Source organism: Sapajus apella, unplaced genomic scaffold (genome assembly GCF_009761245.1).
Source record: "Sapajus apella isolate SASKATOON/1434 unplaced genomic scaffold, GSC_monkey_1.0 scaffold14, whole genome shotgun sequence".
In the NCBI taxonomy this organism is placed as follows: domain Eukaryota; kingdom Metazoa; phylum Chordata; class Mammalia; order Primates; family Cebidae; genus Sapajus; species Sapajus apella.
In genome coordinates this window covers 20,004,476-20,028,685 of record NW_022436954.1, presented here as the reverse complement: position 1 = coordinate 20,028,685, position 24,210 = coordinate 20,004,476, and the positions used below count along the sequence as shown (strand labels likewise).

At 39.7% G+C, this 24,210-nt stretch overlaps 1 long non-coding RNA gene across 2 annotated transcripts; it reads left to right on the top strand.

Moving 5' to 3' along the window:
• Positions 1–596: 596 nt before the first annotated feature.
• Positions 597–15,922, top strand: LOC116555109. Of its 2 annotated transcripts, XR_004270378.1 has the most exons (4): positions 597–841; positions 1,851–2,056; positions 13,200–13,461; positions 13,888–15,922. It is a non-coding gene; the product is annotated as an uncharacterized LOC116555109 (long non-coding RNA). The 2 variants fall into 2 exon arrangements; XR_004270377.1 differs by having other exon boundaries at positions 13,200–15,922.
• The last annotated feature ends 8,288 nt before the right edge of the window (positions 15,923–24,210 follow it).

Here is a 24,210-nt window from a genome sequence, read left to right as displayed (position 1 = left end):
CCAATTTAGCATTCAGTTTTAATATATGTAATTTTCAAACTGCACCCTTTCAAGATTGGCAGAGAAGCTTTTTTTCTGAACCTCTCCACGCACCTCATGTCCCCCACTTTGTCAGTGCATTTTCCCTGGGTTTGTGCGATGTCTACCATTCCAATCCTATGTGAGTTTTTAAAAGACGATTTCCATCTTGTAGCTACGTCACGAAATCATAAAGACAAGGAGAGGAGGGGATAATTGCCCTGCTTCTTCCAGGAAAAAGTAAGTGCATTCCTACAAAATGATGGTGGCAGTGACTCAGCAGTCAAAGACCATTATCACATGAAGAATTCTACTGCAGTAGAAAAAGAACTGACTCTGGAGTCAGGCTGACCTTAGCTCCCATTCTGGTTTAGTGACAGTGATCCTGTGCTCTTCTAAGTAAGTTAATTAACTGCTAACAGCCTTAGTTACCTCATAAGTGAAACAAGGACAACCAAACCCAACTTGAAGGATTACAGTGAGAATTATTTATTTTTGTATCCATGCATTTAATGTGCCTAGGCAGTGCCTATCTCCTAGGAGGCCCTTATTAGCAGAAGATTAACTCTTCAGTCCCACAGTATAATTTTAAAGCATTACCATTTTAATATTTACTACATTTTGGGTCCTGTAGGAAGCTGCTTCCAAAAAGGAAAAGAGAAGATTTATAATCTGAATAGATTAGAGTTTCATAAAGCACAATGAAGCATGCAACAGGCTCTGTTAAAAATAAATAAATAAATAAGGCACCATGCATGTATTCTGCTGCCAACTCTCGATTATTCATGTTAGGAAGGAAAGCAGATGGGGGAAGTCCAAAAAAGTAAGTAATCAAAAAAAAAAAAAAAAAAGCAACTCTTAGATTTGTCTTGACATTTGCATTGAACTCAGATGTATGTGATGTGATATTCATGGAAAGATTTTTAAGGTGTTTTCCATAAGAAATCCTGACTTCAGACAATCAGCGTAGTCACAGCACTTTCCTACCTCTTCCCCCACACAGGCACTAGGCAGCTCCTCAAGCAGGCTGATCCAAAAAAAAAAAAAAAAAAAGCAGTGTGAGCTAACGTTTCACTCACTCAAACCTCCCCATCCATAAAGATAGCTCCATTCCTTGGGTCATATCTGCATGTACAGTAAGTACAAATGGAATGAATATGGAAATACCAACAGAGCAAGTGATTAGGAATCCCCACAGAGAAAGCAAAACATATGTAATTAGATAATAGAGATTTGGGTATGCTGTCCTTTGGCAATCGTTTTTAATATTAGTATGGGGATAACAGAAAACCTAGCAGCAGAGATGATGTTAGTGTGATGTAGGAACTAAAGAGAACATCCGTAAGAACACACCCCCATCAACCACTTGTGTTGAGCTTGGCATTGGTAATTAGAGGCAAAGAAGGCACTTCAGTCCCATGGAGACTGTTAAACTGTAGGCCTATCTTTTGAAACTCCTTAAAAATGCAATCTAGTGTTTTCCTCAGTTCTACAGAGAATAAGCCTCCATTGGCTTAAAAACCTATCCCAAAGGAGAAAAAGTCTCTTCTAGGCCAAAAACAAAAAAGACCCACATATATAGACATCAGTGTTTCAAAAACAAAAATGGTCTCATTCATGCCCCTCCTGGCATTTAAATCACTAGTGATGTCACTATGCAGATTCTCTCACAAAGAGGTGGGGTTTATTTCTTCAACCCTCCAATCAGGATGGGCCTTGGGGCTTGCTTGCTTAACAGAATGTGGCAATAGAGGATGTGTGTGAGTTTCTGAGCATGGGCCTTAAGAAACCTTGCAACTTCCACATCTGCACTCCCTCAAAATCTTGCCCAGTGGCCATAGGAACAAGTCTGGGCTCACCAGCTGTTGGAAGACTCTTCATATGGAACAGAGGTAAGCTACCCCCACTGAAGCCAACCAAACAACCCAGTTGCAAAACTGCCTGGCAGTAGACTGAAGATGAACAAATGAATCTAGTGCAGACTAGAAGAGCCAATTAGCTGAACCCAGCTCACATTTCTAACCAACAGAATTATAAGGTAAATAAATGGTTGCTTCTTAAGCCACTATGTTTTGGAGTTATGTGTTACACAGCAAATCTAACTAATACACCATTCTAAGAAGAGATGTTTGAAAAACAAGCTTCAACATGTAACATGGATGATCCTGGATGTGGGAGAAGGATTTCTGGGTGAAGGATGATTACTAATATTAGAGCAAAGAAATTCTGAAGGAGGGGTGAGGCTCACCCCCTCATGAGCTTCTACATAGCATTTTACTTCAGCATGTAGTAATCTGCAGAAGGGGCTAAATTTCTGTGGTTTCCTTACATTTGTTAAATAGCTACAGTGAACAACTTCCTGTGATATTACCAAGAGATAATGGCCAAATTCTGTGATCTCCAGCAAAATAATTTCTTACAATTCAACAATGCTTCCCATGCTTTAGAACTTGCCTAAAGACAAACCTGACTAAAGGCCTCTGAGTCTCTCACATTAAGACTACTTTCCCCATTTCTTAGACTTAATGGCCACAATTTCTGGGAAATATCTGGGGGCTTAGAATTGCCTTTGGGAAATGGCCTAAAAAGACTCAATTGCATTCATCTTTACTTATATCTTCTATGGATTCCCCAAAGAGAATGAAATTTAGTTTGACAACAGTAGTGCTTCACAAGGCCATTTGTTAAAGCAATTTATTTCAGTCGTTTAAGTTACAATTTAAAAGAAACCATCATAAGCCTTCACAACCTTTTATAGGCAACAGACCGCACAAATTACAGCACATTGTCCCTGTTCCTTTAAAAAGCAAATGACTCTGGACCCATAGAGAATGCTGGGTTTAATGTTCAGTAACAGGACCTGGGAAAAAACTGGACCAGCTGACATCTGCAAAGTAGGCACCAGTTAGGCTGGGAGAAAACAGAAAAAATTCCCTTAGGTTTAGAAGTCCTGTTTGTGAGGGAAAGAAAGGAAAGTTTGGGGTCAAGTTTTAAATGTACCAAGTGCTCAAGAGGAGCTGCTTAGGAAGAAGAAAAGAACACAGGAACGTGTAGAATGAGGCATAGTTATTGGAACAAAAGTCAGCTCAGACAGAAGCTCTGGGTTGACCTCTAATCCTCTATAAGATTAATAGGAGAGAAGAAAAAATGTGCAGCTAGGGGAAGAGGTAACACTCTTACTTTTTCAGTCTTCAAAAAAGGATGCCATATCCCCTTACTCTTACCTATAGCAGTGTTTAGGGCTTTGCCCCCGTCTCTCTGATGCTTACTTTCCAAGGGCAATAGACTGGCAAAAGCTGCCATTTCCAAGTGTACCTGTAACCACCCAACCCACTCTAATCCTGTTCCTTCTAGGACACGAAGAGCTGGGGCTAATGGCTCTTGTATAAAAGCAGTTTGATGGAAAGAAAGAAACAACCAGGGAGCTCTGCAGTCAATATCAGGCTCTCTGAGACAGAAGGACAATGAGCATTTGACCTTTCAGGTGCGTGGCTGCCTCACCATTCATGTCTCATCTGAGCACCAGGTCTCACCTGCTCTCTCAGAGTCAATGTATCATAAGAGCTCTCTGTTCAGGCAGACAGAATAAAAATAGTCATCTGCTCTTGACAGCATCCTTCACTCCCTTGTGCTCTTCTTTCAGTGCCTCTTGTTTCTCACTGCCTCTGCTCCTCTTGTGCTTGAAATTTTAATTCTTAGGGACTGAATGGAGAAATTGCTATTTTATGGAAATACACACACACACACACACACACACACACACACACACACACACGGCAATAAAACACATGCCACATTCCATGACCAGTCAGTTCTGTTGGTTAGCTTAGCTCTACAGTTATATCCCAGGAAAAATGAAGCCAACGGATGAAGGGTGATTCCCCAGACAGGCAGCCAAATACCATCATCCCAACATCTACCTTATGAGTGTTAAGGTAGGAGGCTCACTACTGATCCAACCCAACAGTGATAAAATTAATCAACCAGCATAACAGGTCAAGAGCGCCATTATCTTAAACAAAGAACAGCTCATTACAAAGCATCATATTTCTTTTCCCCATTCAGAAATCACATGCTTCCCCACCCAAGAGGAAATTGTGATACTTTACCCAATTGGAATGCTGGTTTCCTTCTCATCACTTTCTAAAAATCATCTCTAGAAGACTTGGGAACATGTCACTCCAAAGAGCAGACCTTCAAAATAGTCAAAGAGGTACTGACCTCACAAGTTTCTCTGAAGCCAACATAAAAGAAAACAGGTGTCCCTAGAGGCATTCCCTCAGCAATAATATTAAAGAAACTGCCTCAGCTCCCTTCCTTCTGAGGTAAGCCGCATGGGCATGGCAACTGAACTCATTACCTAGGTGTGCAGATGTGGATGCGTATTTGAGATGAAATGCTGTCAGTACGATAGATCTTTTTCCAAAAGTGCAAAGTTTTATGTCCATTGACTACTTATCAAACTTTCCTCATGGTGACTTCACATCGCAAAAGTCAGCAGCAATTTTCTTAGGTACTACTCGTGGTTGTTGCATACTGCCAGACCTCCCAGCTACCATCACATTATCTAACAGCTCCCATTATGTAGCACTTACTGTATACCTGGTACTGCAAAAAAGACTTCACTTACAGTATCTCATTTAATTCACAAGTATGTACATTGGTATATAGCATATATAATTATCCACTTTTTACAGATCATAAAAGTGCTTAGAGAAGATGAGTGGCTTGCCTAAGGTTATTTTAAAAAAAAAAACAAAACATAGATCAGGACTCAAAGCTTTGTCTAACTGGTGCCAGAGCCCAAGTTCTTAATGACTATCCTCGATCATCCTTTAGTTAACTCTTCACCTGATGATGGAATCTAGCATATCCTGGAAGGCTTCCTGAATCATTGCCTGCTTCTATTTGGAGTGATTATTTTCATCCCAGGCAATCAAGATAGAATCGATTGCCAAAATGTATAACCTCTTCCTGCTCAAGGTCCCATGAACTATTCCGACCACAAAGTCTGGAAATGGTATTCAAATGTATTCTACCATATACCACCAACCGGCACTTCAGTTAGAGTGTGGGTCATTCAGTGGTCAGGGGGGCCTGTCTGGAGTTAGTCACCTCTGGATTAGAATAGCAACTACCAGCGTGGCTTTGGGCAAGTTCCTTTACCTCCCATATTTCAGTTTCCTCATATGTAAAAGCAGGAAAAAAATCCCATTGTCCCACTTCTTATATGACAGTTTGGATAAACAGTGCAGATGAAGTGTTAGTTGGCATAGCACCTGATACTCTGCTAAAGGCTTAGCAGATGGAACTCAGGTATGTCGATGTTGGGGATATGGGTTACCATTTTTACACAGAGCAAATCATATGTGAGGGGAAAAAAACAAGTTTGTTTTATTGGATATTAAGTAGGCTCACCTCAGGTGACCCCATGCCATTGGCGACTGGGGGATAGCAGAGTGGAGGAGACTTTGTCCTCTCTGCTCTCTCCCCTCTAATCTCTACAAGAAATGCTTCTCCTTCCTCTTCTTGCTGGTAAGAATTACCTGCACCTTGTACCGTCTTTCATCCCTATTTGTGAATGTTGCCATTCCAGACAGTACATGCTGTCTTCTCTCATGTGACTCTAACCCTCATGGCCTAAATGGCAGGCAGGGTGTAGGAAGAGAAGTTGATTTATTAACAAGGCCTCAAGGTCAAAGAATGCTTCATAAATAACCTCCTCCATTTAAGAAATTTAATATTTAAAAAGCAACGAGATCCATTTCATATGTACCAGATTTGCCAAATCAGAAAGTCTGGGTAACACCAGCATTATGGAGGATGTGGGGAAATAGAACATCCTTTGCATCGCTGAAAAAAAGTAAAAATTGGTTATAATCACCTTGAAGAACAATCCTCATCATGTGACTCTTTTTTAAAATAAATTTGATTGGGGCTGGGCATGGTGGCTCATGCCTGTAATCCCAGTACTTTGAGAGGCCCATGCAGGCAGACTGCTGGAGCCCAGGAGTTCAAGGCCAGCCTGGGTAACATGGCAAAACCCTGTCCTGACCAAAACAAACAAACAAAATTTAGCCAGACATGGTGGCATGCACCTATAGTCTCGGAAGACTATACTCGGAAGGCTAAGGTAAGAGGATCACCTGATCTCAGGAGGTTGAGGATACAGTGAGCCGAGATTGCACCACTGTACCCTAGCCTGGGTGACAGAGTAAGACCCTATCTCCATATATATATATATATATGTAATGTTATTGTGTATATTTAAGATATACAACATGATGTTATAGGATACATACGTGTAGTAAATAGCCATGATGTTGAAACAAACTGACATTTCTATGATTTCAGCTACCCATTTTTCTGCCCTATAGCAAGAGGAACTACAATCTTCTCATTTAGCAAAAGTCCTAATATAATACACTATTAGTAACTATCTTCCTCATTTTGTACACTTGATCTGCAAACTGGTTTATCATACATATCTGCTGCTTTGTATACTTTGACCTTCTCCATTCTATTTCCTCTCCCACTCTCTAATCCTGGTAACCACTGTTGCATGCTCTATATATTTGATCCTTTCTTAAAGATTCCATGTATAAGTGAGATCATGCAATATATTTCTTTCTGTATTTAGGTTATTTCACTTAATATAATGTCACCCAGGTCCATCCATGTCATAGAAAATGGCAGGATTCATTCAAATGAATAAGGAAACTGTGGTATATACACAGCATGTGATTCTTTTGATTTTTTTTTTTTTAACTGGTGGCAGTTTTCTTTTTCTTTCCAACTTTTATTTTAGGTTTGGGGGTATATGTGCAGTTTTGTTACATGGGTAAATTGTGTGTCATGGGGTTTAGTGTACAGATTATTTCATCACCCACATAATGAGCATAATAATCAATAGGTGGCTGGGTGCAGTGGCTCATGCCTGTAATGCCAGCACTTTGCGGGGCTGATGTGGTCAGATCACGAGGTCAGGAGTTCAAGACCAGCCTGACCAACATGATGAAACTCCGTCTCTACTAAAAATAAAAAATTAGCTGGGCGTGGTGGTGCATGCCTGTGATCCCAGCTACTCAAGAGGCTGAGTCAGGAGAATCACTTGAACCTGGGAGTCAGAGGTTGCAGTGAACCAATATCATGCCACTGCACAACAGCCTGGGCTACAAGAGTGAAACTCCATCTCCAAATACATAAATAAATAAATAAAAATAATAACCAATAGGCAGTTTTTCAATCCTCAACCTCTACCATCAAGTAGGTCATAGTTTCTATTGCCCCTTTCTTTGTGTCCATGTGTACTCACTGTTTATCTCCCATTTATAAGTGAGAACACGTGATATTTGGTTTTCTGTTCCTGCATTAATTCACTTAGGATAATGGCCTCCAGCTCCATCTATGTTGCTGCAAGGGACATGATTTTATTCTTTTTTATGGCTGTATAGTATCCCATCGTATATATGTACCACATTTTCTTTATTTAGTCTTCCATTGATGGACATCGACGTTGGTTCCACATCTTTGCTATCTTGAACGGTACTGTAATGTGCATACGCCTGCATGTGTCTTCAAGGCAGAACAGTTTCTTTTCCTTTGGGTATATACCAGAGTAATGAGATTGTTAGGTCGAATGGCAGTTCTATTTTAAGTTGTTTTGAGAAATCTCCAAACTTCATTCCACAATGGCTGAACTCATTTGCATTCCCACCAGCAGTGTATAAGTGTTCCCTTTTCTCCACAGCCTTGCCAGCATATGTTATTGTTTTACTGTTGGACCTGGACAGTCTTGCCTGTGGGACAGGGTCAGTCTGATCTGAGTGCCCCCCAGTCTGCTGGCCTCTCCTAGGATCCCCGCCTGACCATGCCCACTTATATAATGTGATTCTGATTCACCTCTTCCCCTCCTCTGTTCGAGAATTACTACTCTTCAATACTTAGAACCTACCTGGAGATGTTCTATTCCACAATTCTTATCTATTAATATTATACTTAATCTTTTCTATTTAATTCATTAGAAATTTGATGTTTAATTTTTTAACATAAGAATGATTTACTTTTTTAGAAATAACTTCTAATACATATGAGAATTCAAAATACGTGAACTAATTTCTTAACATGATGCCTATATTTTCTCATATAGTTCATCATACTTTCACCTATAAGAAACTCCATATATTTGAGAAAGTTCCAAATAACCCTCCTCTCTAGTTCTTTGTTAGATGTTAGTGTTATAGGCAGAGTGATAACTTCGATATAGTCATGACTTGCTGTATTTTGTAAAACAGAGCTGAAGTGGTACTCCAGCAGAAGGAACAGTCTTTTACCATCGTTTTCCAGACTCAGGGAAACTAGGCAGTAATCATTCGATGCGAAATGACAAAATGATCAATACCAAATACCTTGTTTCTCGCAGGCAGTATAGCATAATGTTTAAGAGAGTGAGCTCTGGACTCAGACTGCCTGTGTTCAAATGCTGACTATGCTGCTTACTAGCTGTGTGACCCTGAGTACATTGCTTAATTTCTCTGTGCTTCCATTTCTCAAAATGGAGATATTCATGATACCTGCCTCACAGGATCCTTTTGACGATTAATCAAGATAACCTGGAAAGCACTGACTGACTCTTATTTATTGAGTCAGTCAGTGGCTGACTCTCAATAAATGGCAACTATTTATGTTATCATAATTTCTTCCTGCCTTTTTTTCCAGCAAAAGGGCTGCTTATAAAACAGGCTAGCCTCACATACAACCATTTGCGGAAGGTGGTGTGGTGATTCCTCAAGGATCTAGAAATAGAAATACCATTTGACCCAGCAATCCCATTACTGGGCATATACCCAAAGGATTATAAATTATTTTATTATAAAGACACATGCACACGTATGTTTATTGTGGCACTGTTTACAATAGCAAAGATCTGGAACCAAACCAAATGCCCATCAATGATAGACTAGATAAAGAAAATGTGGCACATATGCATCATGAAATACTATGCAGCCACAAAAAAAAGATGAGTTCATGTCGTTTGCAGGGACATGGATGAATCTGGAAACCATCATTCTCAGCAAATTGACACAAGAACAGAAAACCAAACACCACATGTTCTCACTCACAGGTGGGTGTTGAACAATGAGAACACATGGACACAGGGAGGGGAACATCACACACTGGGGTCTGTTGTAGGCTGGGGGGTTAGGGGAAGGATAACAGGGGGTGGAGAGATTGGTGAGAGAAAACACTGGAAGAAATACCTAATGTAGGTGACAGGGGGATGGAGGCAGCAAACCACCATGGTATGTGTATACCTATGTCATAATCCTGCAAGATCTGTACATGTACCCCAGAACTTAAAGAATAATAAATATATATATATATATATATATAAATTTTAAACCTATAGAAGTGAAATAGCTCAACACTTGCTTAAGAAAGATTTCAGGAAACATAGGATTGAAAATAAAATGGGCACATACCATCATTGAATAATTAATCTACACATACCAGGTAGTTTAATATACTGATAATTGAAGTCCAGTAAAGGCAAAATTCTGGAATACTGTTCCAGTTTGCACAATCCTTGGGAAGTGTTCCAGGACTCTAAATGCAGTCAGAGTAGAATGAACACTGAACTAAGAACTCAAGAAACAATATTCTTTTTTCTATATCTACCATTAACTTCTGTATGACCTTGATTAAACCACCTTACCTTTTGAAATCTTAGCCTAGGACAGAGGTATAATAACAATTCATGTACCACATCCTATACAAGGTTGTTGTGCACATAAAAGAGTATTGTGTGCAAAAGCTAAGTATATTACAAAATACTAAGCAAATTTGAGTTACTCATTATTATTATGCTTAGAATCTTTCTTTGCCTGAGTTGCCCCCTAAAAATGAACCTGACGCAAATGTTTAAAAGTGTGCATAATTTATCTGGAAACATTATTCCTGAAAGCAGGAAGAAGTCAAGGACAAGGGAAATGAAATAGGAAAGAAAGGAGGTCAGTGCAAGGATTTGCTACTGAGATGATCACTACTAGGGGATACTGGTTCCTTGATTTTCCAGAACCTTCCTGGACACCTATTATAGTGCATCTCTGCGCCATCCACTAGGGAAATAAAGAAGGAGCTCTTTATTTCTCAGTCTCTCTCTCCCATTGGTCATGGGTGGTACCATGGGGCATTGGCTCTTTTGCATTTGAGGGTTGTGGCTATTTCCATAGGGGGCCAACATCATGAGGTCAGATAGGTCCATGGCAAGAAGTGAGAGAGGAGCATTTGGATTGGCGCTACTTGAAGCTGGTCTAAGCCTCAAATTGTCAAAGTGGCTGGAATAAAGGGCCTGATATCATTTAAAGCGGTTAGTACACAAAGGATGTCCAGCAGAGCCCTACTGAGAGATCATAACCTCTATTATCCCTTTCTTGGGATAACAAAGGCAAGCATGGAGTTATTACAATTTGAAGGACAGCGTTCCAAATTATTTTTATTTCTTGTCTTGCAATCAAACAGATGGTAACCTATATCTTATTTTTTCCAGCACATCTCGAATGCAGAAAAACCTAAATCTTTTTTACCAAACCTCTGTTTGGTAAACCTTACTCCTTCCTCTTCCCACTGCTTTACTTACCCTAAAGCTACAAGATATAGCTCTAATGAAAAATCCACAATTCAAAGATTTTTCAAGAGAGCTCAAGCTGGCTCTGTGTATGTATGTAATGACATTTAAAAGAATACATAACTGGAAGGCTTGATGGCTGCATGGGCACAATCTCTTGTCTTCTCAACTGCAGAGGGAAGGTAATTCCACCATTTTGTACTGCCACGCTGATGCAGTCAGTCCTGATCCATAATCAGATAAGCAATGTACAAATTCACCTTTGGATGGCTTTCTTAGCCACATTTGAGGAGAAAAAGCTCAATGGACACTTTCACAAAGGAAAAAGAAATGCCAAATGCCTTTGGTGTCAGACACACAAGGATTTCATTCCTTGCCGTGGCACATGTGTTTGAGTGATCTTAAACCCTCTAAACTACACTTTCTCACCTGTAAAAAGAGAGTATTTGAAACCATGTCACAGAGTTATCAAGAAGATTCAAAATTAGAGATGATATGCATTCCCACCTAAAAGGATGCCTAGAAAATAGGAGGCATTCAATAAATAGCTGCTTTTATCATTATCACCATCATCATCATCGATAACACTACTAGTGTTATTAACCTATAAGTCTGTGAGGCTTCTTACAGAAAATGCTAGCTAATGTTTTCAGCTCAAAATTTGAAAGAAGTGACAAGTCAGAGAGAAGAGTCAGATCCACCAGAGACCCTCCACCTCAGTACCACTGCCTTATGTCTGTTAGAGTTTTTTCACCAACATCTGAACTCCTTTTCTGTAACTGAGAAATCTACCACTATATGAGAGAGGGTAGATCCATCTTCCAGCCTTAGAAACTAATCATTTTAGGCTTAGCCAATCAGATCCTTCTAACTAGGACTTTGAAGCTGGTGTGAGTAGCACCAGAATTACCTTCTTCGAATGCCCAGTGGTGGTAGTGGAAAGGACAGCATCCAGTGTCCAGCAGTGGCCAAGGGACAGGCCAAAGGATACTGAAAGGGACAGCATTCAGTGTCCAAAGGAAGTGACCAGGTGCCCAGGGTTGCAGCAACACATCCTTGACGGACTTTCCATGTGACATGACCTTGGCTATGATTCTAGCTATGCAGTTTCCCTTGCTTCTCATCTACTTTTTAAAACTTGTTGATCCAGGCTTTTCATCAGTTTTGTGAGTCATTTGATATCTTCCCAATATTTTTCTGTTTAAGTCAGCCAGAGTTTGTTTTCTCTTGCTTGCAGCTAAAAACCCCAGCTGGTCACTGGCTAACTGAAGCAGAAAGAGGATTTACTGCAAGGATATGAGGTAGCTCACAGAATCAAGGGAACGGCTGAGAACCAGATTCAGAAGGTCCAGGAGCCAGGGACTCCAAAGAAGCTGATGAAAAGCTCTGGTAGGGCAGAGCCGCAAAGCTAAATGAGCTAATAACACCTGGATTGCCTACCTTTGCTTAAAGACTCAAATTCACCAAAGAGGGTTCAATGGGCCAATTTGGATCTCATGCCTACCACCTAGCCAAGGGTCATAGGCACCTTGATGGAAAATCATGTCAAGGCAGCATAAATGACAAACAACTAATGCCCTAAAAGAAAGCAAGCATTATCAAGGAGGTAAAAATAGATGCAGAGTAACAAATAAGTAAGTATTTTTTTAATCCAGCAAATGTCCACAATACTGATTCAGGTATGTCTACCATAGGTTCAGGAGAAGATAATGGGTCCATTCCCCCTCTAAACAGTGCACCCCATGATTCTTCCCCACATTCCCTTTATACCTCTTTCTTCATTCCCATCTCCCCCCTTCACACCCTCCCATCCTTCAAATCCAGCCACATTCCACATCACCCATGAAGTCCTCCCAATGCATCTCCACTTCATCCATCCCTGCCCTTCCTCTGAACTTAGAAAGTATATTATCTACAAAATAGTATAGGTTTTCTCCTGTAAGATTTTTGTCTTGTCTTTTCATATTAAGTGTAAACTCCTTCAAGGAAAGGTAACTCCATGTATCCCCCACAGCACATAGAAATGTTTCCTGAATATCAATCATTTACAAATTATTTTATGAATTTCTACCATAGTTCAGTCTCATCTCTATAATTTTTCTTTAAACTTACCCTTTTTTCATTATGTATTTTAGCTGCATTCTAAGAAATTACCATCGTAAAATAAATTACAAGTTTAATATAGTTATACATTTTTGCAATATCATCAATACCCTGTTAATAAATAATGTTCAACCTTGCAATATGTTGAGAGAGAGAAAGATAAAAACCATGTGTCTTGAAACATTGACCAAGTACTTTGCCAAGCATACAAACTTACAAAATGGAAAATAGGTGAATAAATGAGTGAGTCAATCAATCACCCTGAGATTGACCCACTGACTCTAATTAAAGAACTCAGCTGAGAGATACTGGGTCTCAGGTTGACTTCTGAAATTCCTTCTTAGCTAGTTAATTATTGCTCATTAAATAAACTGATCAATCAATCAGTCAATACCATGCCTATATCTCTTTTTTTTTTTAATGTCTGAAAATGTCTTTATTCTACCCACAGACTACACCCATGCCTACATCTGAATCAAACTAAAAGGAAAGATGGAACTGGCCTCTGAAATTCCTGACTTTGTCACACAGAGAAAGCGTGTTCTGAAAGAAAGGCACATTTGTAACCCCCAGACAACAGTTTAAGAGCACGTTCTTTGGCTGCATCTATAGTTGCATAAACATCCTTCCCCTCATGGTCCATTAGCTTCCAGGAAATGAGCGAAGGATCTGGCAACTGTCTTTCACTTGATCTTTGCTTCTCTCAAATGAAGGTAAGTGCTTTTAGGCTGAGCGCTAATGGAATTGAAATTCATCTCTGCTTTGCTGATTTTAGTTAACATCCCTTAACCCTCCCAAATCCAACCACTGCCTGAGCTCCGGGCAGAGCATTTATATGAGAGAAGGAGAGTGGCAGTAAAGAACAAAAAGGGCATTCGGATTTATTTCTTCCCTCACAATGCATTCCCTGTCTTGTATACACCAAGTCTCAGTGCTAAATTTAAATGGCCCATTTTTTTTCTTTTGCTCACAATGTATCTTTAGTTAGAGCCAGACCCAAAAGTTATATGTTTTGGAAGAATGGAAATATCATAACTATTAGAATCAGAAAAACCTCAAATTTTAAGGTTCATTTTGTCATTTACTTTTTGCAGGAACTTCAGTAAATGAACTTATATGTGCTTCAATTTTTGTTCCAGGAAAGAAGCATCACAAGACATATAGTCAGTCACCCGGCCTCTTCCAATATGAAAACCTCATATGAAATATGGGGATTTTCCTTCTTTATTTTAGTTTTATTAATAGTGACAGAGCCCATTCAAGAGAGAAAGACAACCCACTCCTTCCCCCAACTCTTCCCCATCCTCTCTGGGAAGAAATAAATATTTTCCACCAGGGGAGATGAGAAAAGCCCTGGGCTTTTTGCTGCTATTGCTTAGTGAAGGTTTCATCCCAGGTGCTGATTTAGGGTGTTCACAGTTGTGCATAAAATTGGAAGAGAGAGACTCTGTGTGTGTTTTTAAAGCTGGAGGATGATGAGGATTTGGAGGGAGGTGAGGGAGGAAACACACTTGATCTGGCATGGTTTTCTGTAGTTTGACCTGACACTGGGCAGGTTTTCAATAAGCATTTCCTTCATTCCCACTGCACACCCCAATGAATATGCTGCAAAGGTGCAAGGGGTGTGGTCTGCGAGCCCAGGAACAACATTGAACAAAAGTCTTTGCCAGGCAACTGCCTCGCTTTTACTCAACAGAGAACTTCTTGTTATGGGCACTCAAGTCCTACCAACAAAACCAGTCTCTAAGTAGGAGAAACTGTGTCCATCCAGAGCAGCCCCTTGCCTGGTGACCACTCAATAGGAATGATGAATGACTTTCTACAAAAATTTAACCCATTGGTGTCCAGATATCCTATGCAGGTGGCTCCCCACAAAGTCCTAACACAGGCATACCTCATTTTATTGTGCTCCACTTTATTGTGCTTTGCAGATACTGCATTTTTTACAGATTGAATGTCTGTGGCAACCCTGTGTCAAGCAAGTCTATTGGCAATTTTCCAACAGCCTGCACTCATTTCATATCTCTGTGTATTTTCAGGATATTTCAAATGTTTTCATTATTATTATGTGGTTATATCTGTTACGGTGCTCTATAATCAGTGATCTTTGATTATACCCAAGAGCTCTGATGAAACTATTGTAATTGTTTTGAGGCATCGCAAACTACACCCAGGTAAGATGGCAAATGTAATCGAACGGTGTGTGTGTTCTGACTGTTCCATCAGCCAACTGTTCCCATTTCTCTCACTCTTCTCAGCCTCTCTACTCCTGAGATACAATAATATTGAAGTTAGGCCAGTTAATAACCCTAAGATACCCTCTAAGTGTTCCAGTGAAAGGAAGAGCTGCATGTCTCTCACTTTAAATCAAAAGCTAGAAATGATTAAGCTTAGTGATGAAGACATGTTGAAGCCAAGATTGGACAGAAGGTAGGCCTCTTGCACCAAACAGTTAGCCAAGTCATGAATGCAAAAAAAAAAAAATTAAAAGTGCTACTCCAGTGACCACACAGAAGATAAGAAAGCAAAATTGTCCTATTGCTGATATGGAGAAAGTTTTAATGGTCTGAATAGAGCAAACCACCTTCAACATTCCCTTAAGACAAAGACTAATCCAGGGCAGGTCCTAACTTTCTTTAATTCTATAAAGGCTGAGAGAGATGAGGGAGCTGCAGAAGCAAAGTTTGAAGCTAGCAGAGGTTGGTTCATGAGGTTTAAGGAAAGAAGCCATCTCTATAAAACAAAAGTGTGAGGTCCAAAGCAGCAAGTGATGACGTAGAAACTGCAGCAGGTTACGCAGAAGATCTAGCAAATATCATTGACAAAAGTGGTTCCATTAAGTGACATATTTTTAGTATAGATAAAACAGTTTTCTATCAGAAGAAGATGCCCTTTAGGACTTTCATAGCTAGTGAGAAATCAATGCCTAGCTTCAAAACTTCAAAGACAGGTGGACTCCCTTGTTAGGGGCCAATGCAGCTGATGACTTTAAATTGAAGTCAGTGCTTATTTTTCATTCCAACAATCCTAGAGACCTTAAGAGTTATACTAAATCTACTCTGCCTGTGCTCTGTAAATGCAACGACAAAACCTGGATGACAGCGCATCTGTTTATAGCATGGTTTACGAATATTTTAATCCCCCTGTTGAGACTAACTGCCCAGAAAAAAAAAAGATTTCATTCAAAATATTGCTGCTAGTTGACAACACACCTAGTCACCCAAGAGATCTGATGACGATGTACAAGAAGATTAATGTTGTTTTCATGCCTGCTAACACAACATGCATTCTGCAACCCATGGATAAAGGAGCCATTTCAACTTTCACGTCTTATTATTTAAGAAATACATTACATAAGGCTACATCTAGTGTAGACAGTGAGTCATCTGATGGATTTTGGCAAAGTAATTGAAAATCTTCTGGAAAGAGTTCACCATTCTAGATGCCTTAAAAACATTTACAACTTATGGTAGAAGGTCAAAATACCAACATTAACAAGAGTTTGGAAAAAGTTAATTTCAGCCTTCGTAGATGACTCTCAGAGGTTCAAGATTTCAGTGGAGGAAGTAATTGCAGATATAGGGGAAATATCAAGAGAACTAAAATTAGAATTAGAGCCTGAAGATATGACTGAGTTGCTGCAATATCAGAATCCAACTTTAATGGATGAGGAGTTGCTCCTTGTGGGAGAGCAAAGAAAGTGGTTTCTTGAGATGGAAGCTACTCCTGGTGAAGATATTGTGAATATTGTTGAAAGGACAACAAAGGATTTAGAATATTATGTAAACTTAGTTAATAAAGTATCAGCAGGGTTTGAGAGGATTGACTCCAATTTTGAAAGAAGTTCTACCTTGGGGAAAATGCTATCAAACAGCATTGCATGCTACAGAGAAATTCATTGTGAAATGAAGCATCAATTGATACAGCAAACTTTAGTGTTGTCTTATTTTAAGAAATTGTCACAGCCGCCCCAAACTTCAGCAGCAACCACCCTGGTCAGTCAGCAGCCATCAACATCGCAGCAAAATCCTCCACCAGCGAAAAGATTAGGACTTGCTGAAGACTTAGATGATCATTAGCATTTTTTAGCAACAAAGCATTTTTTAACCTTTTATTGGTACATAATAGTTGTGCTTATTTATCAGGCACATGTAATATTTTGATATATGCATACAATTGTATAATGATCAAATCAGGGTATTTAGGATAGTCATCATCTCAAATATTTAACATTTTTTTGTGTTGGGAGCATTTCAGATCTTCCCTTATAGCTGTTCGGAAAAACGTAATAAATTATTGCTAACTATAGTCACCCTACTGCACTAGAACACATTACATCTATCTAACTGTATGTTTGTGTCCATTTACCAACCTTTCTTCATTCTCCCATCCCCTTCCTAGCCTTTGGTAATATTGTTCTACTCTCTGCTTTTATGAGATCACCATTTTAAGCTTCCACAAATGAATAGGAACGTGCAATATTTGTCTTTCTCTGCCTGGCCTATTCCATTTAACATAATGACTTCCAGTTTCATCCATGTTGCCGCAAATGATAGGATCTCATTCGTTTTATGGCTGACAAGTATCTCATTGTGTATATATACACCTCATTTTCTTTATCCATTTATCCTTTGATGGACACTTAGATTGATTCCATATCTCGGTTGTTATGAATAGTGCTGCAATAACATGGCATTAACCTCATGTAGCATAATGCTTACTAACCATTCCCATAATTCAGGCAAGTTTTACTTCTAGAATAGTTGGCTGTAAAGTAATATCTCAAAGATGCTGTGGATACAGTTTCAGAATATTCACTCCTGTGATAACTATAGCTGGCTTTTCTCCAACCAAGTATATTATCTCCAAGTATATATATATATTATTTCCAAGTATATTGTGGATATACTTCCATGTAGTATCGACTACATGAGGGTGGAGGGTATCTCTTTGAAAGATTGATTTATTTTCCTTTGCATAAATACTCTGTAATAGGATTGCCAGATGGCATGGTAGATCTCTCTTTTTTTTTTTTAGATTTTGTGAGCTCTCCATAACTTTTTGCATGATAGTTCTACTAATTTTCATCTCCACTAACAGTGTATAATAGTTCCTATTTCTCCACAACCTCATCAGTATTTGTTATTTTTGTCTTTTTGTTCTCATTGTGGCTTTGATTTTCATTCTCCCGATAATTAGTATTTTGAGTGTTTTTTTATATACCTGTTGGCCATTTGTATGTCTTCTTTTGAGAACTGTCTATTCAGATCCTTTGCCCACTTTTTAATAAAAGCAAAGTATTTCCTAATTAAGGTGTATGCATTGGGTTTTTTAGACAGAATGCTATCAAAAACTTGGTAGACTACAGTATAGTGTAAACATAACTTTTATATGCACTGGGACAACAAAAAATGTGTGTGACTTGCTTCGCTGCAATATTCACTTTATTATCGTGGTCTGGAACTGAATCCACAGTATCTCTGAGATATCACTGTACAGCCAGCTGTTCTAAAAGGAAAACTTGCCTGAGTTATGGGAATGGTTAGTAAACATTATGCTACATGAGGTTAATGTCAAGTGTCTCACAAGGTCTTTTAAGATTTAAATAAGCTAATGAATAAAGAGTACTGCATCTGTTTGCTCGTTCATCTTCTTCCTTTTACTTGCACATTGATCCTACCCTGAGTTTTGCCATGGCTAAGGAAACTATTTAATTCAACAGACCTATACCCCAATATTAAGTGATTCCATCTATAAGTAAATCAATACATGTTTCTCTTTTAATTGCAGAAAAGCCAACCATAGTCCCAGGAGTGAAACTTCAGTGTGGTTTGTTTACAACGTTGAAAGCAAAATATGCCCAAAGCACCCTTTTTTCATTTTCCATCCTTTTATTAGGATATATTAGCAACACTTGAAACTGTGTTGACATTAGCACTGAGAGCATATTTAAGAAAGAAAAAGGGAACTATGTTTAAATATTCATCGAAATCTTCCCAACCTACCCCTGGCTTTCTTCACTTTCATGAGGTTGAGGGAAATATCGGAGTTTCAGGGATGGCTCAAACAAGAAAAGCTGCACCACAGACTCTGGAAATTTCTGAATTTAATATTTGAGGACAATACAGAAGGTCCAGAATATGAAGTAACTCTTAAAGCCATTCAGCAAGAGTCTGAATCGTGGGTCACAAAGCTGGTGTCCTGGAGCAAGTCATTCAGTGGGTGAGTTTAATTGATCATCTAGCCTCTCCAGGATATAATTGCTATTCTGTATTCAGTGACTTTCATGGAGTTATAAAAGAAAATTGTTGCTTGGTGACAAGAAAACCAACTCCTAGTTCTGATATTGGAATAAGAAAGCAATGACTTATTCAGAAAATATAACTTGTGGATACATTAAAGAATAGGGAATGCATAGGGATAGCTGGTATCAATTACAAACCAGAACCTCAGGTATGCTAGAAATGTGATTGTAAACTTAAGTTCTATTTCAATCCTCCATTCCAACTAGTGATAAATGCTTAATTTCATAATATTTTCAGTATATTGGGTTAAGTAAAAATATATTATTAAAATTAATTTCACCCATCTCTTTTTATATTTTTAATGTGCTAGAAAATTTAAAATTACATATGTGATTCATATTATATTTCTATTGGACAGTTCTGGTCTACGTTATTTAGAATACTTTATTGCTAGAGTACTCAAATTATTCAGTGGACTTTAAAAACTGGTGAGCTGTAAGATGTTTTAGTTAATGTCATTTTTTTTTCTTGAGACAGAGTCTTGCTCAGTCACCCAGGCTGGAGTGCAGTAGTTTGATCATAGCTCACTAATCGTAAACTCAAGCAATCCTCCTGCCTCAGCGTCCCCAGTAACTGGGATCACAGGCATGTATCACCACAGTCAGCTATTTTTTTAATTTTTTATATAGATGAGGTCTTACTAATGTTAACCAGGTTGGTCTGGAACTTCTGGACTCAAGTAATCCTCCTCCTGCCTGAGCTTTCCAAAGGGCTGGGATTACAGATGTGAGCCACACTCTGGCATATGTCAGATATTAAAAAACAAAATCAGGCTAGGTGCAGTGGCTCACACCTGTAATCCCAGCACTTTGGGAGGCCAAGGTGGGTAGATCACTTGAGGCCAGGAGTTTAAGAACAGCCTGGCCAACATGGCGAAACCCTGTCTCTACTAATAATACAAAACAATTAACCAAGCATGGTGGTACACACCTGTAATCCCAGCTACTCAGGAGGCTGAGACATGAGAGACATTTGAACCTGAGAGGCGGAGGTTGCAGTGAGTTGAAACTGGTGCACTCCAGCCTGGGAGACAGAGCAAGATTCTGTCTCAAAAATAAAAAAAAAATACATTTAAAAACTTAATTTCAACTAGTTTGGCTATGTGCCAATCCCTATCCATCTATGATATACACATCCTCTTTTCTAGAGATTATGTGTAAATTCCAGAAGATTTTCATGGCGCCAAAGCTTTGGGCAACCAGTCTTTGCTTGTCATACAGTCATGCAAGTATGCACGGTGACCATCCATCATTCCAGGTGACCCTCAGCCCTTAATCCAGTGGGTCATTGCTAGGTTATAACCATTTGATGGCTTCTTTAGGTATGTCTCTTTGTGTTACATCTATGCGATGGCCAATGCCATAGGAAATATTCCCGCGGAATATGAGTACGTTGTAAGGCTAGCTAAAGCCCAGCTACCTTCTAGACAATTATACAAATATTTGCTCCCATGACATGCTGAAGTCTTGCCGCCTTTTATAGTTCTATCCAGAAAAGTAGATTACAGTAAGTTGCATGATTGGTCCAATTCTTTGTATCTTTCTGTACACACACCTTTTGCCATATGACTTTGCAGTTCCTCCCACTAAAGGGATAGATTGTTTTCTCTGTCTCTTGACTTTGAACTTTGCCACATGATTTGCCTTCGCTAATCAAATGAGGTTAAAGAAACAGTGTGCCAGCTCCACGCATAGGCCTTGAGAGGCTTTGCATTTTTCCATTCACTCTCTTGCACCTCTGCTATAGATAAAAGAAGCATATGCCCAGGCTATATCACTGGTCTTAGAAGGATCAGAAACACGTGGAGCAGAGCCAAGCTTCTCTAGTGAGTCCAAGCTAAATCATCTGATCGCCAGCCAACACAGAGACATGCGAACAAGCCCAGCTGAACTAAGCAGAGTTCAAACCAAGCTCAAATCAATCAATTTCACCCAGCCCCCATCCAATGCACAGATGCAGAAGTTAAGTAAAAGCTCATTGCTGGGCCATGTTTGGCCATTACATATGTGGTTCATATTATATCTCTATTGGGGAGTTCTGGTCTATGTTATTTAGAGTACTTTATTGCTGGAGTACTCAAATGAATTATTCAGTGGACTTTAAAAATTGGTGAGCTGTAAGATGTTTTAGATAATGTCAATTTTTTTTTTTTTGAGACAGGGTCTTGCTCAGTCACCCAGGCTGGAGTGCAATAGCTTGATCGCAGCTCACTAATCCTAAGCTCAAGCAATCCTCCTGCCTCAGCCTCCCCAGTAACAGTAATTAACCAGTATAACACCAGAGTTCCTACCTCTTGACAAAACCTGACTTATGTACTTATCTACTGGACTTTTTTTTTGCCCCAGAGATAAGCAAATGGTAGACAAGATGCAGAGCCCAAAGAAATGTCATTTTCTACATTTTCCTGTTTCCTCTTCAATTCTCCTCCACTCTAGTTCCAGAGGTCTTGTCCAGGTTGTAGCCAGAAGCTTTGCCCTCATTCATTATTTAGTCTCTTTGAGACACAGATTATTTGTTTTAATGGAATTCTATTGTGTCAGCCCTTCTCTAAGACAGTAAGCATGAAATTCCTTATCTGAATGAATGGAGGCTAAAAGTATAAGGAAGGGGAGGTGAAGAGGGAAATGTCCCTTAATATTACATAATAGTATTCAATCATATTTGCTATGGTAGAATTTGCCAATATGGGAGTTTTATAATGGCTTAGAACCTTCAAAGTGCCAGTGCATATTGGACTTCTGACAGGATGGTCCCTCTTTCATTCAGGCACATTTGGAGGGTTTGTCATTAAAATGACACTCCCCCCGCCCCCGCTCCACCTCGAGGCAGAGTAGAAAACAGCAAACGGAGATTTATCTCAGGGAGATAAATCTGCTTGCCTGTACTTGAAATCCAAAAGTCCTCATGTCGACTTTTGTCCTTTTGCGTATCTATTTTGTTCTTCAAGATTCCCAGATGATCATAATATCCCAAGTTTTTTTGTTTTTGTTTTTGTTTTTGTTTTTGAGACAGGGTCTTGCTCTGTCTCCAGGCTGGAGTGCAGTGGCACAATCGCGGCTCACTGCAACCTCTGCCTCCTGAGTTCAAGCGATTCCTCCGCCTTAGCCTCCCGAGTAGCTGGGGCCACAGGCGCACGCCATCACGCCCAGCTAATTTTTTTTGTATTTTTAGCAGAGACGGGATTTCACTGTGTTGGCCAGGATGGTCTTGATCTCTTGACCTCGTGATCTGCCCGCCTCTAACTCCCAGAGTGCTGGGATTACAGGTGTGAGCCACCGTGCCCGGCCCAATATCCCAAGTTTTATCAAGGGGGAATAATTCCCCCTTGAGTAATAGAAACAGCATCATCTGAGATCAAAAGGCTCCGTCTTGGGTCTGCCACTGGCCAGCTGGTCACTATGTTAAAGTCAGTCCATCTTTAGGTGGCAGAGTCCCTATCTACAAAATAAAAGGTCTGAACTGCTGCTCTTTATGACCCTAAAACCCCAGAGTCCTAAAACACTGTGCCCTATAATATAACTGAGAGAATCGATGGGTCTAGAGAAAAGAAAATAAGATAGATTGAAAAGAGGATTGGATGGAGTCAGTGTGGGGGCAAGAGAAGGCAGTATTCAAGAAGGGTTTGGTTAAAGGGGAGCCTAGAAGGCCCCCACATTGAAACTTTGCCTTTTTTCTTATTTTACCCCCAGCTGCTTCACCTCTCCCCACTCCATCCCCTTGTCTCCAGCTGCAAAGACCAGTGTACAGCCCAGGGACCCAGAAGAATGAATTTTACACATGCCACCTATTATGACGGCAGCACCAACTTCCCTCCCCCAACCTTTTTACCCCGCCCAGACAGCTCTCCATCCTCTGTGGCCTGTATATCATCTTTATAGGCTCAGGTACTAAAAACCAGGAAATTATTAAAGCCCAGGTCTGGTAATTCCACTGAACTTGACAGCTCATTAAGAAGATTCATTCTAAATAAATTCCGATCAGCTCTGGCACCTTCCCCGAACATGAAAGATAGGAGCTAGTCACACAAGGAAGAGGAAAACCTGGCTTTGTCATGTCAGCCCCTCAGCCTGCCTCTAAGACTGTCAGGAACTCATATTGGGTTTCTTTGGTATACAACTCTCAGAGCGGTAGCTGGAATTGTAAATCCCTGTAGCCAGTCCTCTCACTTTGCAACATCTGTTTTTTAGAAGATAACTTTTTTGAAGAGTTGTGTGTACTTACATATGGCTTGCTTATTCCTTGCACATAATCGACTAATTTTCTGTCACTTCTCAAATGGATGTTTTAGTAGTAGTTTTCCCTTGAGGGTTGTGTGTCTTGATTTTATTTCTTAGAGTCTATGTTTGATAAATGACCATAAGCTTCTTTCCATCAAACGTAAGGAGCAGAAGTCAAGAAGATAAACAAAGCCAATCGATTTTTATGACTACCTATCCAGTAGTGTTCTAACTGGTATATAGTAAGGCATTTGATTTTTTTTTTTTGAATGAGTGAATGAATGAAGAAACCCTGGCTATAAGTAAGATCCTAACTAGAAGCCTATATTGATCAGTTACTCCTGTTTGTACAATCACAAACACCTTCATGTCATACAATATTCAATGTTTATTATTAATGTGCATCTGGCTATGGCTCACGTGTCTCATTCTGGGGATGAGGCTGGAGGAACAGCAGCTACCTAGACACTTTCTCCTTGGGATCAAGTTCAGAAGCTTCCTGTGGGGTGAGTAGAAAGAGCAATACCTCTTTAAGGCTGAGGCTCAGAAATGGCACCTCGTCACTTTGACCCACGTTCCATTGGCCAAAGCAAACTGTACAGAAAGCCAAACATCAATGTGTGGGAATGTCTTCTCCTCCCATAAGGAGGTGGAAGAAGGGAATGAATACATGCCCAAAAATAACCTAAATATCAAAGACTCCAAATATAAAATGGTAGCAACTGTAGCTGCCCTGGTTGATGGTTGGGACAAGCCAGCCCAAAATTGCCCCTAAATCTCATTTATCTCTCTTGCCTCCTGTGGTGGTTCCTGGGCTACTTCATCAGAAACTAGGGCTCTAAAGGACACAACTTTACAATAAAAGCAAATACTTACATTTTCCCTGGATATCACACCAAAGTGAGTGGGGAGTGAATTCTAGACTGAGATAACATAATAA